Consider the following 25,119-nt stretch of genomic DNA (forward strand, 5'->3'; position numbering starts at 1 on the left):
CCACTTCCCAAAGTTACAGCATTCAATGTTTCTTTGGGATTTCTTTTCATATCAGCATGGAGAGTTCCTTGAATCCTCTCAGGCAATAGAGTAGCTAGCTTCCTAACCTAACTTTCCTGGTTCCGAAAACCTGTGCCCGGTTCTTTGATAGCTGCTCCATGTTCCCATATAGATGAGCTATGAGTTTCACGCCTCTCATCTATCTTGATAATAAAAGCCTTCATTAGATCTTCCATACTAAACTGATTAGAATGTGGAAGCTGATATTGCTGCCTCAGCTGATTTTGGAAGACTGGAGCTCCTTGTCCCTGGGTTCTGGGTTGTTCTGTTGCCATTCATTCGATGTTCCCCCAGGTGAACTCCATGAAACTCCGGGGTGCCTCTGACCCATTGCATTAAAATCATAATCTTCCACAACATTCACTTCCTCAGTTAAGGCTTGACACTCATGAGTAGGGTGTCCTCTTCCACATATATCACAAGCTGCGTGAGGCTCATTTTGTATCCCGGTTAAGGTCATCTTTCATATTTCTTTAGCCATAGCATCAAACTGTACCTGCACAGATGTATTAGCATCAACTTGGTGAACACCAATTGATTTTCTTCTTTCAGCACTCTCAGAGGGCCACTGATTGGAATCTTCAAATAACTGATCAAGAATTGTATGTTCTCCTCTGGAGTCTTATTCATCAAAGGGCCTCCAACTACATTCCTCAATGTTCTACACGAGGCCGGTGTCAATCCTTCCCAAAAGTCCTGGAGTTGCATCGAAAGATCAATTCCTCTATGTTGCCAATTTCTAACTATCTCCTTAAACCTCTCCCATGCTTCAAAAACCGTTTCAATCTCTTTCTGGAAGAAGTTATGGATTTCTCTTCTAATCTTGCTCGGCTTAGCTGAGGAGAGATATTTTTCAAGCAATCTTCTGGTCATCTCCTTCTAGGTTCTAATCGATCCATTGGGCAAGCTTCAAAGCCACTCCTTCACATCATCTTTAAGTTAAAAGGGCAATGCCCTTAAGTACACTGCATCTTGTGACACCCCATTGTATTAAAAGGTGTTCATAATGTCCTCGAAATCCATTAGATGTGTGTTTTGATTTTCGTTCATCTTTCCTATGAAGACACAACAATTCGGAATGGTTTGAAGCAACCCTTGCTTCCGCACAAAATTATTTGCTGCAATTGGAGGCGGTCTAATACTTGATAATCCTTGATTGTAGACCGGTCTAGCATAATCGCCAAGTGATCTCCCATGCATGGGAGCTATATTTCAAAACTGGTCTGCAGACAATGGTTGATGTAGATTAATTTTGTGACCCCTCTCTTCTTCATTAACATTCTCTGCAGCTCTAATAGCTACTTCCTCAGCATCCCGTGCAGCTTTTTATTGTTGTTGGGCTGCCTCTCTTGCAGCCAAATCTACATTATCATCACCGCTGGCCATAGTTTCTTGGGTTGAGGGTTGCCCAACCTTTTCTAACTTTTCTGGGAGATCTCTTTCCTTCCTCATTTGTCGTAGTTTTGTTTCTAACTCTGGCTCCTATGGTAGCACTTCTTTCACAACAACTTTTGTCATGCACCAATTGTAACCTATAACCTGCACACATCCAACGAACACCAACCGTAAAAAAGGGAAAAAAAGTAGAAAAAATTCCTGAATTAGCACTACAAACTATTTCTAACAGTATTGATTGCCAATCCCCGGCAATGGCACCAAAATTTGACGAGCGCAAAGCACACACTTAAATTATACTCGTTAATCAAAGATAGTATAATATAATATCGTATCTACATAGATTTGATTTAAACAGTATTCTCGTAATTTCTAGCTTGATTTCTATCTAGGAGAATCAAAAATTTAGATTTATAGGATTAATAACTAAAATCAACTAAGAATCTAAAGCTATTGACTAGTGACTATGAAGACAAGGGATAAGCAAATAAGGTTATCGGTTGGAGAAAATATGGTTTTGATAGGATAGGTGCAAGATAATTATTTGGGATCTAACTCTAGATATTTCACTTCCAATGTTTAAGTGAGTCTCTCAATTTCACTCAACTATTAGTTCAAGTATTCAGCAAAAACTCCTCTCTCGATTAAGTCTTAACCTCACGAGATGAATCAAATTAAGCACGTGAAGATATGCAAGAATGCGTAGTGGATTGGTATTTAGGAAAACCTCATTCGATTATTCTCCTAACTAGGCTTAGTTAGTGATTCAACTAGCCTTTTTTGATTACTTAGAATAATCTATGAACTCAACCAACAATATAATGCAAATATATAACAAGTTATGCCTCTCTCGATTACATTAACTAGTGAATATAGATGCAAAAATTAAATCATCCAAAACGATTCAATACATAAAAATAGAGTTATAATCCACAAACAATCATCAATACACCAAATCCATCAAACCCTAGAGGGAACTACCCCGTAGACATGGAGAAATTCATCTCACATATAATTATAGTATAAGAAAAAATAAATTCGATCCAAACTCAAGTCTTGAGTGAGGAAGGAATGATGACATCCTTGTTCTTGTGTTCTTCAACTCCTACTTAGCATCCTTAGGTCTAAAGTATGTCAAAAGTCCAGAAAATAACATTTTTCATGTATTTATACTAAGTAGGGTCGGGCCCAGACGAAATCACTCTTTCCTAGCTGAGATAGGAAAATAACTCTGTAAAATTGCACAAGCGCGCAGCATGGGGCGACGCGCCATGTGGGGCATTAGTTGCACTTATCAGGGAGCATGTAATTTTCATCAAGCTACCAAAACACACTGCTACGGCACACCACACGCCGCCCTATACACCGCAGTAGTGCAAATTCCTTATAGTGTTGTTTTTTGCTTGATTTGTGATGTCTAGACGTGATCCTCAAACCCCGAACACGATCATGACTTATTCCCTTGGGATTTTACTCAGACATCAAAGCTCCAAATAGCTCGAATTAGCTGCACAACATCTACATAACTCGGAATCACCCCTACAAGGCATGAAACACACAATAAGTGCAAAACACTACCAATTAAAGCTCAACACAAGTAAAGTGTAGTGAATTATAGTGCAATAAGAGACTAACACACGTAATTATAGCCTACAATCAACACCCCACACTTTGACGAGCGCAAAACACACACTAAAATATGCTCGCTAGTCGAATATAGTAATTTATAATATCGTATCCACAGGGATTGGATTTAAATAGTATTATCGTAGTTTGTACCTAAATTGATATCCAAGATGATCAAAAATTGAGGTTTATGTGATTTAAACTAAAATTAACAAAGAGTATAAACTATTGACTAATAACAATCAACACAAGTATTAAGCAAAGAAAGATATCAATTGGGAGAAGATAGGGTTGATAGGATAGGTGCAAGATAAATGTTTGGGATTTAACTCTAGATAATTCAATTCTAATGTTCAAGTGTGTCTCTCAAATTCACTTGGTTATTAGTTCAATTGATTAGCAGAAACTCCTCTCTCGCTTAAGTCTCAAACTCACAAGATGAACCATTTTTAAGCATGTGAAGATATGCAAGAATTCATACTGGATTGGTCTCTAGGAGAACTATTTTCGATTATCCTCCTAACTAAGTTTAATAAACAATTCTACTAGCCTATCCCGATTACTAAAAGCATTACTGACTTCAACCAACAAAGTATAATGCAACAATATCACATGTTATGCTTTTCTCGATTATATGAACAAGTGAATATAGATGCAACAATTAAAACATCCAAACGATTCAATACATAAAACTCGAGTTAATTATACACAAACAAGTATCAATACACCAAATCCATCAAACCCTAAAGAGAACTACTCCATGGATATGGAGTAATTCATCATAACAATGTTTAAGTTAAAGGACAATATAAAACAATCGAAACCCTTGTCTTGAGTGAGGATTGAATGATGAAATCCTTGAGCTTTTGCTTCTCCACCTCCTCCTTGGCTTACTTAGGTCTAAGATGTGTCAAAAGTCCATAAAATAACATTTTTACATATATTTATACTAAGTAGGATCGGGCCCAGACAAAAACACCCGTGCAAAATAGGAAAATAACTATGAAAGATTTGCACAGGCGCACCGCATGGAGCGACACACCGCATGGGGCGACGCGCCATGCGGGTCATTAGTGGGGAAGTTTAGAGAGTTTATTTCTAACAGACAACAGAGAATAGGCCTGCTGCGGCGCCCCACGAGGAGCCCCACGCACCGCGGCTGTGGGACTTTCTCTGAGTACGAATTTTTCTTGCTTTTTAGCTATCCCGACGTGGTTCTCGATCCCCGTACGCGATCCCGACTTATTCCCTTGAACTTTTACTCACACTTCAAAGCTCCAAATCATCCAAATTCATTCTGTAACATCTTCATAGCTCGGAAACATTCCTACAAAGCATAAAACACACAATTACTACAAAACACTAGCAGTTAACACTCAAACTCAATTAAAGTGCAGTAAATTGGAATGTGATAAGCAACCAAAACATGAGATTATATACTACCATCAAGCAATAAAACTACACTTTTTAAACAACTCTCCTAACTCATCATACCAAGAATATTTAAAACAGAATAAGCACAATACCGTAACATCCTCATGTCGAGATTTGACTCAAAAGCACCACATATTTTTCACAACCCACTCACTTACTCTAACACAGAGGTCCACGAAATTACCTTTCCTTGGTGAGTCAAGTGCCCTCATACAACAATAGAGACTAGTTCCACACACAATAAAATTAAGAATAATTCTTAACTCTAGATAGAAAGAATTCACTCACTTTGAGAAACAACATTCATATGCCACAAAAGACGTACCATAGGCTTGCCCGTTGTGTACTACTCTACTAATTGAGCTCATTCAGTCAAGGATAAAGTAGGACATTAATTGGTACTAATGTAGGCTGCGGTATGGGTAGGATACATTTGGATATAAGAGTAACTACACCTCCCTAAACACTTGAATACATACAGTTAACCTGCAAAACCCCACACCTATGTCAACCATAACTCCAGCTTCACATCAATATACATCAACACCCAACTTCATTAAGCAAAAATACATCAAAAATTACCACTATCAAGGAATATTTTTAACAACAATAGAACTACTTTTTTTTTTCCTTTTCTTTTTCAATTCAAGTGGTTCTTACTTTTTCAAAACAATGCACATTTCTCCTTATTTCAATAAATCCACTCAAAACCCAAACCACCACCCCACACTTTAACTTTTACAAAGTTCATACAATATTCAAGTGGTCACGAGAGGTAAAGATTCAAATATATGGTCATTTCAAACAAATGGGTTAGGCTTGTAATGTGGTTGCAAACGAAACAAGATTATAGGCTCAAAGGGGTTGACTATGATACATAAAAATTATGTGCGTAAAAGCATATAACTGGCTCAACAAAGGAATGCCTGTATCACTTCCAAGACTGAATAAGACTACCATTTCGCTTTGCAAACATATGAGAAAAGTTCTAGACATCAAATGCAATGAACAGAATATCACAAAATCTCACACACACATGGCATATAACTCACTCAGAATTGGCCTATCAAGACACTATAGTCAAAGCAGTTAAGCTCAGTTAAGATCATACAATTAAAGGTAGTTATACAAGAGTAAAAAACTAAGCCTAAGCGTCACAAATAAAGCACTTACTATTCTCAAGGTATAATAAAGTCAAGAGATATTGCCTTCATTTCAAATCACAGCACAAGATTTCCTACTCCAAGAAAAAAATAAAACTAACTGCACCCGGTTCAAATAAAACCCTTGGAAAAGAACCGCGGCACAAAGAAAACCCAATGGGGGCTTGTTATACTGCCTAACAAAAGAATTTGTTTTTGTTTTTTTCCTTCGACTTTAATCGCTCAAGAAACCTATCGATGATATCCATCGTCGGGAAAATTCTAAACTTTTTCTATCTCTAACTCCTACAACTAACAAAACAAAAAATAATATACAGACATACAAATATCCCCCACCCTACTCTTTAAGTTGTGATGTAATCATGGCACACAATTAAAAAGCATAAGGTATAGGAAACTTACCTAAACATCTAGTCACGGTATGAGTCGAAGTCGAGCTCCATTCCTCGTGCCCAAACTAATGCACACATCCATGCAAACAACTTCTTTTCGGCCTTCTTTGGGTAAACCTCACACTTATCTTTCTCGCTCACCGCAGCCTTCTCTTTCTAGCCCTTTACTTTCCACTCGACACTCGCAACTGGTTTGTCCTTTTTTGCACCCTTTGCTACATCCATCTTAAAAGTCATAGTCTCCTCACCCACTCTAGGCATGAGTTTTCACTCGTGTATATCTAATATAGCTCTACCTGTCACTAAGAATGGTCTTTCTAGGATGAGGGGGACCTCCTTGTTTCCTACATATTTTCCACTATAAAATCCATAGGAAATATGAACTTATCCACTAGAACTAACACATCTTCCACTATCCCCCTCAGGTATTGTAGTCATTTGGTCTGCCAGCTGCAAAGATATGGGTGCAAACCTTATCTCTCCAATCTTCTTCTCCAGTTTCCTGTAGATAAATAGAGGCATTAAATTATTTGAGGCACCGGAATCACTTAAGGATTTATCAAAATTAATAGTTCCTAAAGGGTAAGGTATAGTAAAACTCCCTAGATCTCCACACTTTTGTGGGAATTTATTTTGCAATATCGTGCTGCAATGCTCTGTGAGCTTGACCACTGAGGTCGCATCTAGTTTCCCCTTCTTCGTAATGATCTCTTTTAAGAATTTGGCATAAGTAGGCATCTGTGAGAACACTTTTGTGAATGGTAAGTTCACATGAACCTATTTCAGAACAACCAGAAATCACCCAAACTGCTTGTCTAGATTTTCTCTACTTTACTTTTGAGGGAAAGGCATAGAAGACATATGCTCGCTCTCCTCAGGGTCCTCCCTTCTCGAGTTGTTTTGCTTCTTGTTCTTCTCGGCTTTCATATGGCCTTTATTTTTCTTATCAACATCACTCTTCAGCTTCTCCCCACATTCTTTTTCAAGTCTCACATCAATTTGGATTGGGGTGAGATATTTTAACCCTTGCCCACTTCTCAAAATTACAGCATTCACTGTTTCTTTGGGATTTCTTTCTGTATTAGGAGAGTTCATGGAATCCTCTCAAACAATAGAGTAGCTAGCTGCCCAACCTGTCTTTCCAGATTCTGAAAACCCGTACCTAGTTATTTGATAGCTGCTCCATGTTCCCGTATAACTCAGCTATCAGTTTCAAGCCTCTCATATGTCTTGATAATAAAATCCTTAATTAGATCTTCCATACTGGACTGATTAAATTGTGGAGGCTGATATTGCTGTCTCTGTTGATTTTGGAGGACTTCAGCTCCTTGTACCTGGGGTCTAGGGTATTTCTGTTGCCATGCATTCGCAGTACCCCTAGGTAAACTCCATGAAAAACCGTGGTGCCTCTGACCCATTGCATTAAAATCATAATTTTCCACAGCATTCACTTCGTGAGTTGAGACTTGACACTCTTGAGTAGGGTGTCCTCTTCCACATATATCACAAGCTGTGTGAGGCTCATTTTGTATCTTTGCTAAGGTCAACTTTCGTATTTTGTTAGCCACAACATCAAGTTGTACCTGCACAGATGTATTAGCATCAACTTTGTGAACACCGGTTTATTTTCTTCTTTCAGCACTCTCAGACGGCCATTGATTGGCATCTTCAGATAACTCATCAACAATTGTTAGTATCTTCTATGGAGTTTTCCTCATCAAAGGGCCTCCAACTATATTCCTCAATGTTCTACGTGAGGCCAATGTCAATCCTTCCTAAAAGTCCTGGAGTTACATCTAGAGTTCATTTCCGCTATGTTGACACTTTCTAACTATCTCCATAAACCTCTCACATTCTTCAAAAACCATTTCAGTCTATTTCTAGCAGAAGTTAAGGATTTCTCTTCTAATCTTGCCCATCTTAGATGAGGAGAACTATTTATCAAGGAATTATTTAGTCATCTCCTCCCAGGTTCTAATCGATCCACTAGGCAAGCTTCGAAGCCACTCCTTCGCATCATCTTTACGTGAAAAGGGGAATGCCCTTAAGTACACTGCATCTTGTGATATCCCTTAGTATTGAAAGATGTTCATAATCTCCTTAAAGTCCATTAGATGTGAGTTTGGACTTTCCCTATGAAGACATAACAATTCTGAATGTTTTGAAGCAACCCTTGCTTCAACTCGAAATTGTTTGCTACAATTGGAGGTGGTCTACCACTTGATAATCCTTGATTGTAGACCGGTCTAGCATAATTACCAAGTGGTCTCCAAGGCATGGGATCAACATTTCCGATCTGGTCGCCAGCCAAGGGTTGATGTTGATTAATTTTGTGTCCCCTCTCTTCTTGATAGACATTGTCTGCAACTCTAATAGTTGCCTCCTCAGACTCCCGTGCAGCTTTTTCTCGTTGTTGGATTACCTCTCTTGCAGCCAAATCTACATTATCATCACCATTTCCGGCCATAGTTTCTTGGGTTGAGGGTTGCCCAACCTTTTCTAAATTCTAGGTGAGATCTCTTTCCTTCCTCGGTTGTCGCAGTGTTGTTTATAACTCTGGCTTGTATGGTAGCACTTCTTTCGCAGAAGCTCGAGTCATGCACCAATCATAACCTGTAACCTGCGCACAACCAATGAACACCAACCGTAAAAAGGGAAAAACAAAAAGAAAATAAAATTTTTTTGAATTAGCACTACAAACTATTTCAAACACTATTGATTGTCAATCCCCGGCAACAACGCCAAAATTTGACAAGCGCAAAAAACACACACGTAAATTATGCTCGCTAATAAAAGATAGTATAGTATAATATCGTATCTACATGGATTGGATTTATATAGTATTTTTGTAGTTTCTAGCTTGACTGCTATCCAGGAGAATCAACAGTTGAGATTTATAGGATTAATAACTAAAATTAACTAATTATCTAAAGCTATTGACTAGTGACTATCGAGACAAAGGATAAGCAACTAAGGTTATCAGTGGGAGAAGATGGGGTTTAGACAGGACAGGTGAAAGATAATTATTCGGGATCTAACTCTTGATAATTTACTTCTAATGTTCAAGTGAGTCTCTCGAATTCACTCAATTATTAGTTCAAACGTTCAGCAAAAACTCCTCTGTCAATTAAGTCTTAACCGCACGAGATGAACCAATTTAAGCACGTGAAGTTATGCAAGAATGCATAGTGGATTGGTCTTTAGGAAAACCTTTTTAGGTTATTCTCCTAACTAGGTTTAATTCAACTAGCCTCTTTCGATTACTTAGAAGAATCTATGAACTCAACCAATAATATAATGCAAAGATATCACAAGTTATGCCTCTCTCGATTACATGAACTAGTGAATATCGATGCAACAATTAAATCTTCTAAATGATTCAATGCAAAAAACTATAGTTATAATCAACAAAAAATCATCAATACACCAAATCCATCAAACCCTGGATGGAACTAATCCATAGACATGGAGAAATTCATCACAAATATAATTAAAAGATAAAAACATAAATTCGATCCAAACTCGGGTCTTGAGTGAGGAAGGAATGATGAAATCCTATTGCTTGTGTTCTTCCAACTTGTCCTTAGCGTCCTTAGGTCCAAGGTATGTCAAAAGTCAAGAAAATAACATTTTTGCATGTATTTATACAAAGTAGGGTCGGGCCCAGACGAAATTAACCGTTCCTAGCCGAAATAGGAAAATAGCTCTGTAAATATTGCACAGGCGCGCCGCATGGGGTGACGTGCCATGCGTGGCATTTGTGGGAATTATTAGGGAGTATGTAATTTTCGTCATGCTGTCAAAACACACTGCTGCAGTGCACCACGCGCTGCCCCACACACCGCAGCAGTGCAAATTCCTTAGAGTGTTGCTTTTTGCTTGATTTTTGATGTCCATACGTGATCCTCGATCCCCGAATACGAGCCCAACTTAATTCCTTGGGCTTTTACTCATACTTGAAAGCTCCAAATAGCTCGAATTAGCTCCACAAAATCTACATAACTCGGAATCACTCTTACAAGGCATAAAACACATAATAAGTGCAAAACACTACCAATATAAGCTCAACACAAGTAAAGTGGAGTGAATTAGTGTGCAATAAGCAACTAAAATCCGTAATTATAGCCTACCATCAACATCCCCCACTTAAAACATTACTCGTCCTCGAGCAATCAAACTACACTTTATAAAGACACAATATTTTTAAACAACTCTCCTAACTCATCACACGATGAATATTTAAAACAGATTAAGCACAATACCGTAACATTCTCACCTTGAGATTTGACTCAAAAGAACCACATATGTTTCACAACCTGCTCACTTACTCTAACACATAGGTCAACGTCATTACCTTTCCTTCATGAATCAAGTGCCCTCACACAACAATAGAGACTAGTTCCACACACAATAAAATTAAGAACAATTAGGGACTCAAGATAGAAACAATTCACTCTCTCTCAGAAATAACATTCATATGCCACAAAAGACGTACCATAGGATTGCCAATAGTGTACTACTCTACTAATTGAGCTCATTCAGTCAAGGATCAAGTATGACTTTATTTGGTTGTAATGTAGGTTGTCAGATGGGTAGGATACATTTGGAAATATAAGTGACTACACCTCCCTAAGCACTTTAATACATACAGTTAACTGTTCAAACCCCCGCACTTATGTCAAACCATAACTCCATCTTCACATCAATATACATCAACTCCCAACTTCTTTAAGAACAAATACATTAAAAATTACCACTATCAAGGAATATATTTAACAACAATACAACTACTTTTCTGTTTTCATTTTCTTTTTCAATTCAAGGGGCTCTTACTTTTTCAAAATAATTCACCTTTCTCTTTATTTCAATAGTTCAACTCAAAAGCCAAACCACCACCCCACACTTTAACTTTTACAAAGTCCATAAAAATTTCAAGTGCTCACGAGAGGTAAAAGTTTCAAATAGATGGTCAATTTAAACAAATGGGTAAGGTTTGTACTGTGATTGCCAAGAAACAAGATTACAGGCTAAGAGGGGTTAACTAAGATACATAACACTTAGGTGGGTAAAATAATATAACTGGCTCAACAAAGAAACGCCTATATCACTTCCAAGACTGAATAAAACTACCATTTGACTTTGCAAATACATGGGGCAAGTTATAGACATCAAATGCAATGCACATAATAACACAAAATCTCACACACACATGGCACATAACTCACTCAAGATCAGACTATCAAGACACTCTAGTCAAAGTAGTTAAGCTAAGTTAAGATCATACAATTCAAGGTACTTATAGAAGAGTCAAAAACTGAGCCTAAGCGTCACGACTAAAGTACTTACTACTCTCAAGGTATAATAAAGTCAAGAGATATTGCCTTCGTTTCAAATCACAACACAAGATTTCCTACTCCTTGAAAAAATAAAACTAACTACACCATTCAAATAGAACCCTTGGAAAAGAACCACGGCAATAAGAAAAACCAAGGGGGACTTGTACACTACCTAACAAAAGAAATTCTTTTTGTCTTTTTCCTTCGACATTAATCCCTCAAGAAACATGTTGATGATATCCATCATCGGGAAAAATCAAAAACTTAAAAAAAAAAAATTCTAAACTTTTTCTATCTCTAAATCCTACAACTAACAAAACGAAAACTAATATACATACACACAAATATCCCTCACCCCACACTTTAAGTTGTGATGTCCTCATGGCACACAATTAAAAAGCATAAGGTAAAGGAAACTTTCCTGAACATCTAGTCGGGGTCTGAGTTGAACCAATGCACACATCCATGCGGACAACTTTTTTTCGGCCTTCTTTGGGTACACCTCACACTTATCATTTGTAACACCTCGGAAAATTTCAAAGTACTTAAGTGTAAGGCCTGGTAAAATTTGCAAAGAAAATAATGTTTCATGGTGCCAGACTATGCTTACGTGTTTGAGGATTGAACAATGCACAGGAAAGTAAAGGAAATTTTTTGCCGGAAAAGTGCATTTATGTGGTCCAATATGAGACCACATAATCACTCTGCGGGACGCATAATGGCCGCAGAAGTGAGCAGGAGAGGGCTATTCTTGAAGCAGCTATGCGGTCAAATATGCAACCGCATAACTGTTCTGCGGTCGCATATGTGACCGCATAATGGTTATGCGGACAGCATAGTGACCGCATACACAGGCAGTTCTTTTGGCTATTTTGTAACTAATTATGCGACCGATATGCGGTCCGCATAACCATTATGCGGTCACATATGCGACCGCAGAACATGTTCCGGAGCTTCATTTTTGGGTTTTTAAAACTCGACCCTACTTCGTTAAATACATGTTTTGGGCCATTTTTGAGAGATAATCTGACATTTTAGAGTGATAGAGGGTGCCCTAGAGTGAGAAGTTGTTCTCCAATAGTTGTTCGTCAATTCTTGCCCATGTTTTGGAAGATTGAGAAGGAAAACTAACTAGGTCTTTATCCTAGAGGTAAGATTCTACACCCTAACCCTCAATTTCGAATTTTATGTGGAAATGGATAATAAGCAAGATAATTTCTGGGCAAGAGGGTTGGTTATTTTATATGCATGTGTTATCAAAGGGTGTAGAAAGATTGTTGAGCTAAAAATGGTAAAGGTTGGGTTGTGGGATTATGGAATCCTCCATAAAAGGACCTTGAACCTTAATGCACACCTAGTGTTTGATAAAATTCTCAAATGAGGTAGAACCATAATCATCTTCCTAATTGTGGTTCAATTTGTTATATTTCTAAAGTAGATTAAAGTAGATTGAAGTTGCTTAGAGTTTAAGGAAGCTCAATTGAGATATGTTGGCTAAACCCTTCTTTGAGAATTGGAATTTCCATTATCCTTGTAAGTTCTGAGATGTTGATTATGAATCGAGTATTCTGATAAGTTCTGTGATGAAGATATATGTTCAATCCATGTTTCAAATGCTCTTATCATATTGCATTATAAATTGAGGATGTGTCCCAAACTATGGATTATGTATCCACATGTTATAATTTCTAGTCGTGATTTATGTGAAAGTTATTATGCCAAGTTGTGTAGAGGTTGTGATTGTGATACACCTCCACCTGCATATATTGGGGTGAGACGGCATGACTGCTTTGTGTGGGGATTATGGTATAGATATTGTGATTGTGATACACCTCCACCCGCATATATATTGGGGTGAGGCGGCCTGACCGCTTTGTGTAGGAATTATGGTATTGTGGGATTGCACCTCCACCCGTTTACATTGGGGTGAGGCGGTACGACCGCTTTTTGTATAGTTTTGGTATTGTTGTGGCACCACCACCCGCATACATTGGGGTGAGGCGGCATAGCCGCTTTGTGTAGGTTCTTGGTATTGTGGCTATACATCCACTCGTACATATTGAGGTAAGGCGGCAGGGCCGCTTGATTTGAGTTGTGGTATTGTACGTACACCTCCACCTGCATGCATTGAGGTGAGGCGGCAGGGCCGCTTTGTGTGAAGATGGTTATAGAGGATCTCATCTTAAATCCTATAAATGTTATTAACAGCTTTTAATAAGCTTGCTATGGTTGAGACGGTTATACTATTTCCGCATTGGTTCATCATATTCATCTTGTATTTCTGAATTATTAAATTGGTGTTTAGTTTTCATACTAGTACTATACAACGGTACTAACGTCCCTTTTGCCGAGGGCGCTGCATCTTTAAATTGATGCAGGTGGTTCCACAGCAGGAGATATTGATCAGTGATAGCAGTACACCTACTTCCCAGCTGACTTGGTGAGCCCCACTTCATCCCGGGGTCATGTATATTTTGTTCTTTGTGTATTTTGTTTGAGGTATAGCCGGGGCCTTGTTGCCAGCATTATCATTGTACTCATCTTTATCTATAGACGCTCTGTAGATATAGTGTGGGTTGTGTATTGGAGTTAGGGAAAGACAAACTATGTTATGTTGTAGTTGTATTACTTGTCCATTTGAGACATTAAAAATGATGAAACTATTGGTAAGAAATTGGGAATTGCAGACATGGCCATTTTATTGTTTAATTAAGGAAAACATATATTCTCTTTATTCATGAATGAGTTTGGGTAGAAGGAATCTAATAGGCTTGCTCGGTCGGGTTCACTCGGTTGAGCGCCAGTCGCGCTCCTCAGTTTTGGGGCGTGACATATTTCTCACTCACCACAGCCTTCTCTTTCGAGCTCTTTACTTTCCACTAGACACTCGCAGCTGGTTTGTCCTTTTGTACCCCCTTTGCTATATCCGTCTTAAAAGTCACAGTCTCCTCACCCACTCTAAGCATGAGTTTTCTCTCATTTATATCTAATATAGATCTACCCGTCGCTAAGAATGGTCTTCCTAGGATGAGGGGGACCTCCTTGTTTTCCTCCATATTTACCACTATAAAATCCATAGGAAATACGAACGTATCCACCCGAACTAACACATCTTCTACTATCCCCTCGGGTATTATAGTCATTTGGTCTGCAAGCTGCAAAGATATGGGTGCAAACCTTATCTCTCCAATCTTCTTCTCCAATTTCTTATAGATAGATAGATGTACTAAATTAATTGAGGCACCAGAATCACATAAGGATTTATCAAAATTAATAGTACCCATCATAGGGTACATTCGAGTTGTCTCTTATTAGTGCACGAATTGCATGATATATGGCTCGAGGTTGTGCTAGTGTGACGTATCAGTCGAGCAGCTTGTACAAGATGCGATGAGTTTATTAGACCTGAATTTTGCACTATCAAATTTGGATAAGGTATGTTTGGGAGAATAATATCAAAATTCAGTTTATAATTTGGCAATGGTTCTTATCGCGCGAGGAAACTCCACGACTTATTGATTTGATGAGTGTTTATGACTTTTTGCATGTTTCTTTCATTATTGGTAGTGTACAAAGTTTTAGAACAAGGTTTTATTTGATATGAGGTATTTCGTCGGCACTAGGTTTTGTTATTGAATAGCTATTATGTTCAGAATTTATTGCTATGAGTATTTATGTTATGTGGTATATCATGTAATTATATCTTGGGTTATGGTTATGGTTAGGGTTTGGTACAACTGATTCAGGCTTATATCGTGTATAGATGCGGGAATCGGGTCTCATAATAAATTCCGTATATCGAAAATCTGGTTCAAGGTTATGGACTAAGGTCTAAGTAAGGATTTTCCGTTAGGTTGTGTTGATGGGATTATGTGGATTGAGGTGATGTGGTATCACCCATGGGTACATGCATGGTGAGTTTACAGTGACTTGATGGCTTTGTTACGACTCTTGACATGTTCGAAGACGAATGTATGTTTAAGTAGGATTGTTTTATTAATTTGCATTCTTTTTGGTTGTTTAAGGTCTTGAGTAGCTTCACATGATGAATTATGACTTGCATGTATGGTCGGTTTTGCTTTTCGAGTGGTTCGTGATTAATTTGGAAGAATGATTCCCAATTTGGAAGCTTTAAGTTGGAAGAGTTGACCGAGTTTGACTTTTGTTTATCTGACCCTGGATCGGGGTTTTGATGGTTCTGTTAGGTCCGGATGGTGATTTTGGACATGGGCATATGTCCGTATTTGCATTTGTATACTAATACAAGGTTTCGGCTCTATTTGGCAAAAGTTGGTGATTTGAAGGTTTGGAAAGTATATATGTTTGACCGGGAGTTGACTTCAATATTATTGGGTCCAGATTGTTGTTCCGGGAGTTGGAATAGATTAGTTATGTCATTTGGAACTTGTGTACAGAATTTGAGGTCATCCTGAGTTGATTTGATGAAGTTCGGCATGAGTTTTAGAGGTTGAAAGTTCATTAAGTTTGATTTGTGGTATGATTCATGGTTTTGTTGTTATTATGTGTGATTTGGGGCCTCGAGTCGGTCCGTGTTATGTTTCGGGACTTGAAGGCATATTCGGACGGTGTCCCGAGAGGCTCGGATGAGTTTCGGGGTGGTTTCAGATCATTTTGTCTCTTATTGCATTGCTGAAGAAATTTCTGGTGCTTGTGTTTCTGCATATGCGGAAGTTTGGTCACAGATGCGGACATTTTATCGTAGAGGTGAATATGAACCGGAAGGCGAGAAGTTCGTACGTGCGGGAAAACTAGGCGCATCTGCGTGTACACTGGAGCGGCCCCCTAAGCGCAGAAGCGCATTTGTTATCGCATAACTGACATGTGCTGAATTGGGGCATTTTTGTAGGAGCAGGGTTGAGGCCGTATATGCGCGTCCTCATAAGCGAGTCTTCAGTCGCAGATGCGACTTCGCTTGCAGGTTATATTTAGTCTGAGGGTCTTTCATTTTATCATATTTGGAGAGTTGGAGCTTGGTTTTGGGCGATTTTTGAGAGAATTATCACCACTTGGATTAGAGTAAGTATTTTTAGCGTGGTTTTGATTATATTACAAGATTCTATCTTTGATTTTGGCATTTGATGGAGATTTTGAAAGAGAAACATTGGTTTTTTGTCTAAACTTTCTCAAAGTGAATTATTTTATTTTGAACATCGATTCATAGTCGGATTTGAGTGAAATTAGTATGGTTGGACTCGTACTCGAATGGGTTGTTGAAATTTGTATGCTTTATCGGGTTCCGAGGATGGGCCCAGATTGACTTTTTGGTTGACTTTGAATAATTCATTAATGATTCGACCTTTTTCGTTTAGGTTTGTTTCCTATGGTGTCACTTGATGTTCTTGAGTTGCCTTTGGCTAGTTTCGAGCCATTCAGATGTTGATTTGGGCAGGATGGCATTTCTGGAGTATTATTCGGCTTGCTCGGTATTTGATTTTGCTTGTTAGAGGTAAGTAACATATTTAAGCTTGGATTTGAGAGTAAATATCATTGAGAACTATGATATTTGAGACTATGATGTGCGCAACATGGCGTCCGCTCTCCACCCGATCGGCTAGGCCTCATTCCTACATATGCCGTGTGGGTTGACTTTCCAATTCACAGCTAATATCAATCTCATCCCAAATAAGAGAAATAATTACAGTCCACCACAATCCACCAGTACACTGGCTCATGTAGTTTCAGGTGTAGTTCTTATGACCCACACTTCCTCGGTTTGCTAATGATACTCCCAAAAATTATTTTTTTGTTTATTCACACAAGGTAACATAAATACGAATGTATTCACCTCATCATCTTTCACATTGTATAAATCTTCATTAGTATTTTCAACAACTCACAATAACAGTATTTCCTTGGCTCTTTTGGCCATTCACAAGTTTTTTTATTCATGGCACGATGGCCGTATTTCAAGTTCCAAACTGCCATTTCTTTCCTCTCATGTATCATCATCATAAATATCAACGTATATAATATTCCGAAAATCACAACTAAGTTCATTAGAAATGAAGACTTTAAACACAATAGATTTCTTTCCATGAAATAGAGTAAAATGATTGGCAATCGAAGCGCAAGTTAAAATCATAGACGAATAACACACCATTTATTATTGAAATACTTTTCCCAAAAAGGGCAATACATAATTTCAACTCACTTCATTCATTTTCAAACATCTTCATAGATTATCAATAATATGAGCTTTCGAAATCAAGGTCTTAAATATATATATATGAGCAATAGGAGTTTTGGACGGATGGAGTATTCTTTACAAGTTAAGCATAATGGACATACATTTGAAACACAACAAAAAGTGATATCATTTTAATACACATATCATACTTTGAACACATTCCGGAAAGATAACAGAATATGATAAGAGTATCCTGAAAACATTTTGAACATACATATATATAAATATATTTTGACACAAGGTTCATTTGGAATAGTCGAATTTATTAGAAACTTGAGCCAACCATACTTGAAACTTGCTGAAACATCATGGAATTCAATTCTAAGAGAGTAATTTAGCCAACATACTTGAAATTTGCCTTTAACAGTACTACAATGGTCCACCACACTAAATAACTACAATCTACAACAATGCAACACTTTTGCACCAATATTAGTAAGATTTCTATACTTTAAGTCATTTAGACTTTTTATCTAACATCTAACGTGCATATCTTTTTGCAACCTCCTTCAATGGAGTTTCTTCACCTAACAACCACCTTCCATACCAATAATTCACCTTACCATTGTCTCTAGGCCATCCAGAACTTCCATTAGCACATGCATGCCCAACAATTAACACCCAAACCGTCAATCTCATCAATTAAACCATTTTACAATCTCTACAATACCAACACAACCCAGGTTAGGCACTTATGGCTTCCAATCATCATCCCAAAGTCCTAACATATATTTCATACATAAATAATCCCATAGAGTAGTTAGAGATTGTAGACATACCTCTCATAGTGAGACTCTCAGAAATCCCAACTTGTAATGTTCTTGACCAATTTGGGGATTTTAATTGAAATCTATGGATCTTCAAGATTAATCCTAGTAAATATAAGTATTTAGGAGTAGTAATCAACTTAAAATAACTCCAATAACATTACCTTGGTTCATGGGAGGGAAGTATGGGATGAGTTTTCCTTTATATGCAAGCCCTAGCTTGAAGAAATGACTTAGCCCCTCTCTTTACCTGGCCTTGTGTCACGCCATGGCCTGGGCATAACACGGCACTTGGTTCCTGACAGCATGTGACCGAGAAAACCAACTGTATGGATGGATCAACATGTGGTATAACTGTAAGCTAGATATAAATATACAACATGATGATCTATTAAAGAGTCTCACTGAAATATCATAGATGCAGAAAACACTGAAAAATTTGGTAGTGTAAATGAGTAGCCGACAAGGCTAACATATAAAAGTCTGCTAATATCTGACTGATTGAACTATAGTCTACGAAGCTTCTAAGAATACTGTAATGTTAACTGTTTACCAGGATAAGGTCCCTGGCATACCTTACTACTTGAATACTATAAAGACTAAAGACTAAAATAAAGGGATATTGCCCCGAAAGACTGGGCTCACCAATAGCTTATACGAGATGTCTTAGCAAGCAGAATCGTCAACCTGTAAATCGTTACTTGCTTTGCGAGATGCAGGCCCCGGGAAAAAAGGGACGTCAGTACATTTGAATTGCATTGGTATGTAAAACAAATGAAAGAAAGAACTGTAAATACTAGAACTGAAACTGAGCTGATAACTAAGAACTGATAACAGAATACTGAAATGACCGTTAACTGATAACTGAAACAATAACTGCTAAAAGAGAACTGAAATGATAACAGATAACTGATAACAAAACTGAACAAAGGAAGTAAGGATATGAATACTCCCTCTTCTGAATGATGAACCACTTGTTTATCTGAATATTAAACTGCGGCCTCAGGCCCAATATATATATGTGCACAAGCTGCGGCGTCGGGCACAAGTATAGGTATACATAAGGGCGGCCTCATTCCCAAAAATGCATAAAGCATAAACTGCGGCCTCAGGCCCGAAGATGCATAAAGCATAAACTGCAGCCTCATGCCCAAAAACAGGTGGTCAACACTCAGGAATTTAGAATTACTAATGTGGTACTTTCTAGTTCTAATATGAATAAATCTTAACAACTTAAAATCATTCCCTGAAATTTAATATCGGCTGCTCTTGATTCTCATTTTGTACATCATATCTTCTTAGTCATGCATGAGTCTTACGAAAAACACAACTTTGTATATATCAAATGTTTCTGACTCCTATTTATTTTGCCCTTAGGCTCTTTTTTTGTCTAAAACTATGGTCATCAATTCATGCATGTTGCAATTAAATTTTTAACTTGTTACGCCATGGGGTCTAACATCTAAAATATCATCATCCAACATGTGGCTCCATTTACAAGAATTAAAATGAAATTGTTCTATAAGGTAAAAACACATACAGATACACTTCCATACAAAAACTTATCCTTCAGAGTATAAAATCATCTGGTAAATCACTTTCTGCACCATCTGGCGAGTCTTGACTCTTAATTTGTACCTAAAACACGTGAAGATTTAGCACTAATCATTGTTACTTTCATTTTCTTTTATCACCCATATACATCACTGTGTACTCAGAAGTCACCGAAATTTTGATACACTAAAAATTGGAGATCTAGTAACTAAACAACTGAATACTGGCATACTGAATAACCAAAAACCTGCTAACTGAAAGACTGCATAACTGGTAACTGAGGTAAACTGATAACCACAAACATGATAAATAATTTTGTACTTTATGATGAGGTTATGCTCTAATATGTACTACTATTCATTGTATCTCACTTTCAATATCCTCTCAAGTCTCATTTGTTACCAACCTGTACTTCATAATTATACCCCAATGGGCTATCACCCTCTCTAGGACCTTGGGTTTTTCCTACCCGTCGCTTAGGCATTCGATACGCCTGGAATTCGATAGGAAGAGAAGGTTACCTATTTCTCTAAGTTTCATGGCGCGATCTAGAGTAGAAAGAAATGAGACAATCCTGAATGTCTTGGTAGTTAACCATTTATATGCATGGCTGGCACACACTTATAAAAGAAACTCCACCGGACACGACTTCATAGACTCCCTAGGACACGTGAACCTAATGCTCTGATATAGAGCTTTGTCACCCCTGAACCATGGACTGGGCGTAACAAGACACTCGGTGCCTGACTGCATATGATCGAGAGAACCAACTGTATGGCTGGATCAAAATGTGGTATAAATGTAAGCTACATATAAATAAACAACATGATGATCTATTAAAGAGACTAACTGAAATATAATAGATGCAGAAAATATTGAAAAATGTGCAAGTGTAAATGAGTAGCCGACAAGGCTAACACATAAAAGTCTGCTAACATCTGACTGGCTGAACTATAGTGTACGAAGCTTCTAAGAATACTGAAATGCGATCTATTATTGAAAAGACTAAGGCTCACCAATAGCTCATACGAGATATCCTAGCAAGCAAAATTGTCAACCTGTATATCGTTACATGCATCACAAGATGTAGACCACAGCCAAAAGGTATATCAGTATATTTGAATTGCACTGGTATGTAAAACAATTGAAAGAAAGAACTGTAAATACTGAAACTGAAACCGAGCTGATAACTAAGAACTAATAACAGAATACTAAAATGATAGTTAACTAATAGCTGAAATGATAACTGTTGAAAGTGGAACTGAAATGATAACTGATAGCTAATATTTGAACTGAACAAAGGAAGTAAGGATATGAATACTCCTTCTTCTGAATGATGAACCACCTGTTAGTCTAAATATTAAACTGCAGCCTCAGGCCCAATATATATGTGCAGAAGCTACAACCTCGGGCCCAAGTATACGTATACGTAAGCTGCGGCCTCAGGCCCTAAGATGCATAAAGCATAAACTACGGCCTCAGGCTCAAATACAGGTGTTCAACATTCAGGAATTTAGAATTAGGAACTGAGAATCATAATGCAATATATGATACTAAACTACTGAACTATATTGTTTTACATGATACTGGAATGCTGAATAGAACTAGACTGAGAATTGTATTCATAATAAATTGCTTTGTTATAATTGAAGCTCATAGGATATTGAACGATTATGAAACTATGCCATCTAGAGAATAGAAGTTCTACAACTATTCATGGGACTAAGGCATAATTACTTTCTGAGGAAACTCGTAACAGTCATAAAGAATGGGACGTATGGAGAATCATAAACATTCCCAAATGTAAAGAGAGTTAGTTAGCCCCACATACCTTAGCTCTGGCCCTTTTTAAGAGTATCACGATGTCCGTCGCCTCTTTCAACGATAATCTACGTCAATATATATATCAAGAGGAACCAATATTAGCACTAATGCTCCTGTTTTAGTAGCTTAGGAATTTTATCAAACACCTTATAGGTGTAAAGCCTCATCGACCTTAGTAATTGGTCTTTTCTTCACCAAGTTCTCATTCTACTACTTCTAGGTGATTCTACAATCCCAAATAGATGTAACTAACACCATTTCTCATTACCCAAATGTTTGCATAAATCATAATTCAATAATCCAAAACCCTAGTTCTTATGGTTCTCTTTATCAAACCCATTTACTATTCTCCCAAAAACTTATAAATTCATATTTATAAATGATTAGGTAGTATAAGCATTACCTTTTCGAAGTTCACTCTTGAATTCGCATTCTAGGGTTTCCTATCTCAACAATGGTATCTTGACCGAATATCTAAGGAGTGGAAGGACTTACCCATGTTAATAAGGTGTTGGAGAATTGAAATTAACTTAGAATCATCGTTAGAACTTAACTTGGATGATGGAGGGACCTTAGGGAAGTTAGGGGTATGGGGGAACGAAGTGGGGATTTTAAATAAGTGAACACGTCCCAAAATTAAGCAGGAAAATAAAAGTAGCTCGGATAAACCTCGTCGGCGGGAGGCATCATCAGGGGCGCCGAAATAACAATGCAAGGTGCCATCGGAGGTGCAAAAACTACAGTGCCTTGCGCTGTCCGGGGTGCTGAGGTTGATGCCCCAGATAGTGCCTTGTACTATCTGAGACACAGAGTTTTTATGGCCTTGCACTGTCTATAGCCGTGAGTTTTCATGGCCTTGCACTATTTAAGGCTATAAGATGGACCTCCCATAAACTTAGTCGATTCTATTGAATTTTATACACCTCAGTCTCGGTCCTGATTCTAAAACAATTGTTTCCACCCATACTCATCCCAATAGGACTTCACATGTCTAAAAGGTCACATTAATACTCGTTTAACGCATCCACAACTAATACGGATTTACTGAGTGTTACACCTTGGGGGTATTTATAGGGCTCCTATGTGTGCGGCCACACACTTGGGCAAGTAACCGCACATCTAGCCGTGCACATAAGGCAGAACCCCCCTTATATGTGCGGTCGCGCATCTGGGCGTGCATATGGCATAGGTCAAGTAAAATGGCATAATGTTCTATAGAAATATCCAAATGACGAACGGTTTGATGAGTTGGAAACTAGACTCGAAGGGCTTTAATTTGATAGGTACATCACCACCTAAGGTTTTAGATTTTGGGAGTGGAATTCATTTGAAGCCGGGTCTTGTGCTAATTGAGACATCGGATGTATCCATCTTCTTCCACACAAATTCTTTCCATTCACAAAACTCCTTAGTATGATCCCACACATCTTAAACATATATTTTCATTTCAAAATGATGTGGTTCCATCCCATAGGTCTCCTTTAATACTCGAATACGTTATCCTCAAATACCGCTGGCACATTTTAAAATCTTAAATCATTAGGAAATTTTAATGGGGCCTTACATTCTCCCTCGCTTAGGATCATTTGTCCTAGAATGAGGGTTAGAGTCCGCCACAGACACCCAATGTGACTTAAATCTTTATCCACACACCAAAAGCTCAAATATTTGGCTAACTCCCCAAATTTCAATATATTTCGGCAGAGTCTCCCCTGTAATTGGACATAACTACTTGCCAGAGAACCACCAAAACAACTACTAACAACACATCCACAACTCAACAAAGCATCAAAATATATATTAATAACACCGACCTCAATATTAAGGGCATTACGTTATCAGAAGTGGTACCTTGACATGAACTGCACTAAATCATAACACATAGAAAGTACCTTTTGAACCACAACTATTTGGCTCTACAAACAAGTGAGAATATTTCCTTTCCACAGCACACTCGGCCTTTGAGACGACCTCCTCGACTCACTGACTTAGCTATAGCACTTTGACGGAGGCAATCCCAACTTCCTGACTTATCTAAGAAGGATGACCATAAGGTACCTCTCACAAGTCAATTATCTACTTTACCTTTAATAACTTTCACTTGAACGATAGACAAAAGGTATTCCAATTACCCTCTTTCATGTAGACACACGAAGCACTGTGTGCATATAGGACGACGATAGGGAAACATCATACTCGTAGTTTGGCCTATTTTTTTCAAGATTCCACACGGCCTAATGTGCACTACACCTACTTTACCTTTATTAACAATTCACATAATATCTTCATGGAGAAAATCTTGAGAATAACCTATTCACTTTCTTAAACTCCAAATCTCTATGTCGGACACCCAAACTGTAAGGCCCCGTAAATATTTCCTAATGACTTATGATTTTAAAGTGTGCCAACGATATTTGGAAATAACGTATTTGAGTATTAAAGGAGACCTATGGGATAGAGCCACATAATTTTGAATTGATAATGTATGTTTACGGTGTGTCAGAACATACTAAGGAATTTTGTGAATGGAAAGAACTTGTGTGGAACAAGTTGGATACATTAAGTGGAAAGGATATTTTAATTAGCACAAGACCCGACTTCAAATGAATAGAACTCCCTCAATATACTGACTTAGGTGGTGATATACCTATGAAATTAAATCCCTTTTCGTATAGTTTCCAACGCATCAAACCGTTCATCATTTGGATATTTCTACAAAACGTTATCGCCATTTTACTGGACCTGTGTCATATCCGCGCCCAGATGCGGGCTGTGCATATTTGAGAGTTTCTGCCTCAGATGCATGGCCACTTGCCCAGGTGCACGGACGTGTATGTAGGAGCTCATTTAATAACCCCAAGGCCGGGTAGAGAGAGGGGTTAAGTACTTTCTTGAGCTAAAACCTGATATTTTAGAGAGATGTAAGAGCATTTTAGAGAGAGGAGTAAACCTAACATTCTAATCATCAAATCTTGCACCAATCTCCAAAAATCAAGGAAGCTAATCACAAGATCTTCATCTAAGAGGTAAGGTTCCATACCCTAGTCTTTAATTTCGAGTTTGGGGTAAAAGATAGGTGATGGGAAGTATGATTCCTGGGTGTAAGAGTATTATTTATACATGCTTGTATTAATAAGGTTTGTGGGAAGATTGTTGAGCTAAAATAAGTAAAGATTGGGTTGAGGAGTGAAGGAAATCTTGTAGAAGAACCTTGTAGCCAAATTTGCACACCTAATGTTTGATAAATTGCTCAAATGAGCTGAAACCATAAATATCTTCCTAATTTGTGTTCAATTTTGTTATGTCTTAAAATAGACTGGGATTGCTAGAATTTCCGGAATGTTGTAGTAATTTAAGGAA

The 25,119-nt window shown here is 37.9% G+C and overlaps 1 non-coding gene across 1 annotated transcript; it reads left to right on the forward strand.

Moving 5' to 3' along the window:
- The first annotated feature begins 778 nt into the window (after window positions 1-778).
- On the forward strand, window positions 779-885 carry LOC117278347 (small nucleolar RNA R71). Its single transcript, XR_004508721.1, has one exon. It is a non-coding gene; the product is annotated as a small nucleolar RNA R71 (small nucleolar RNA).
- Window positions 886-25,119: the final 24,234 nt, after the last annotated feature.

The sequence above is a fragment of the Nicotiana tomentosiformis genome, chromosome 2 (genome assembly GCF_000390325.3).
Source record: "Nicotiana tomentosiformis chromosome 2, ASM39032v3, whole genome shotgun sequence".
Lineage (NCBI taxonomy): Eukaryota > Viridiplantae > Streptophyta > Magnoliopsida > Solanales > Solanaceae > Nicotiana > Nicotiana tomentosiformis.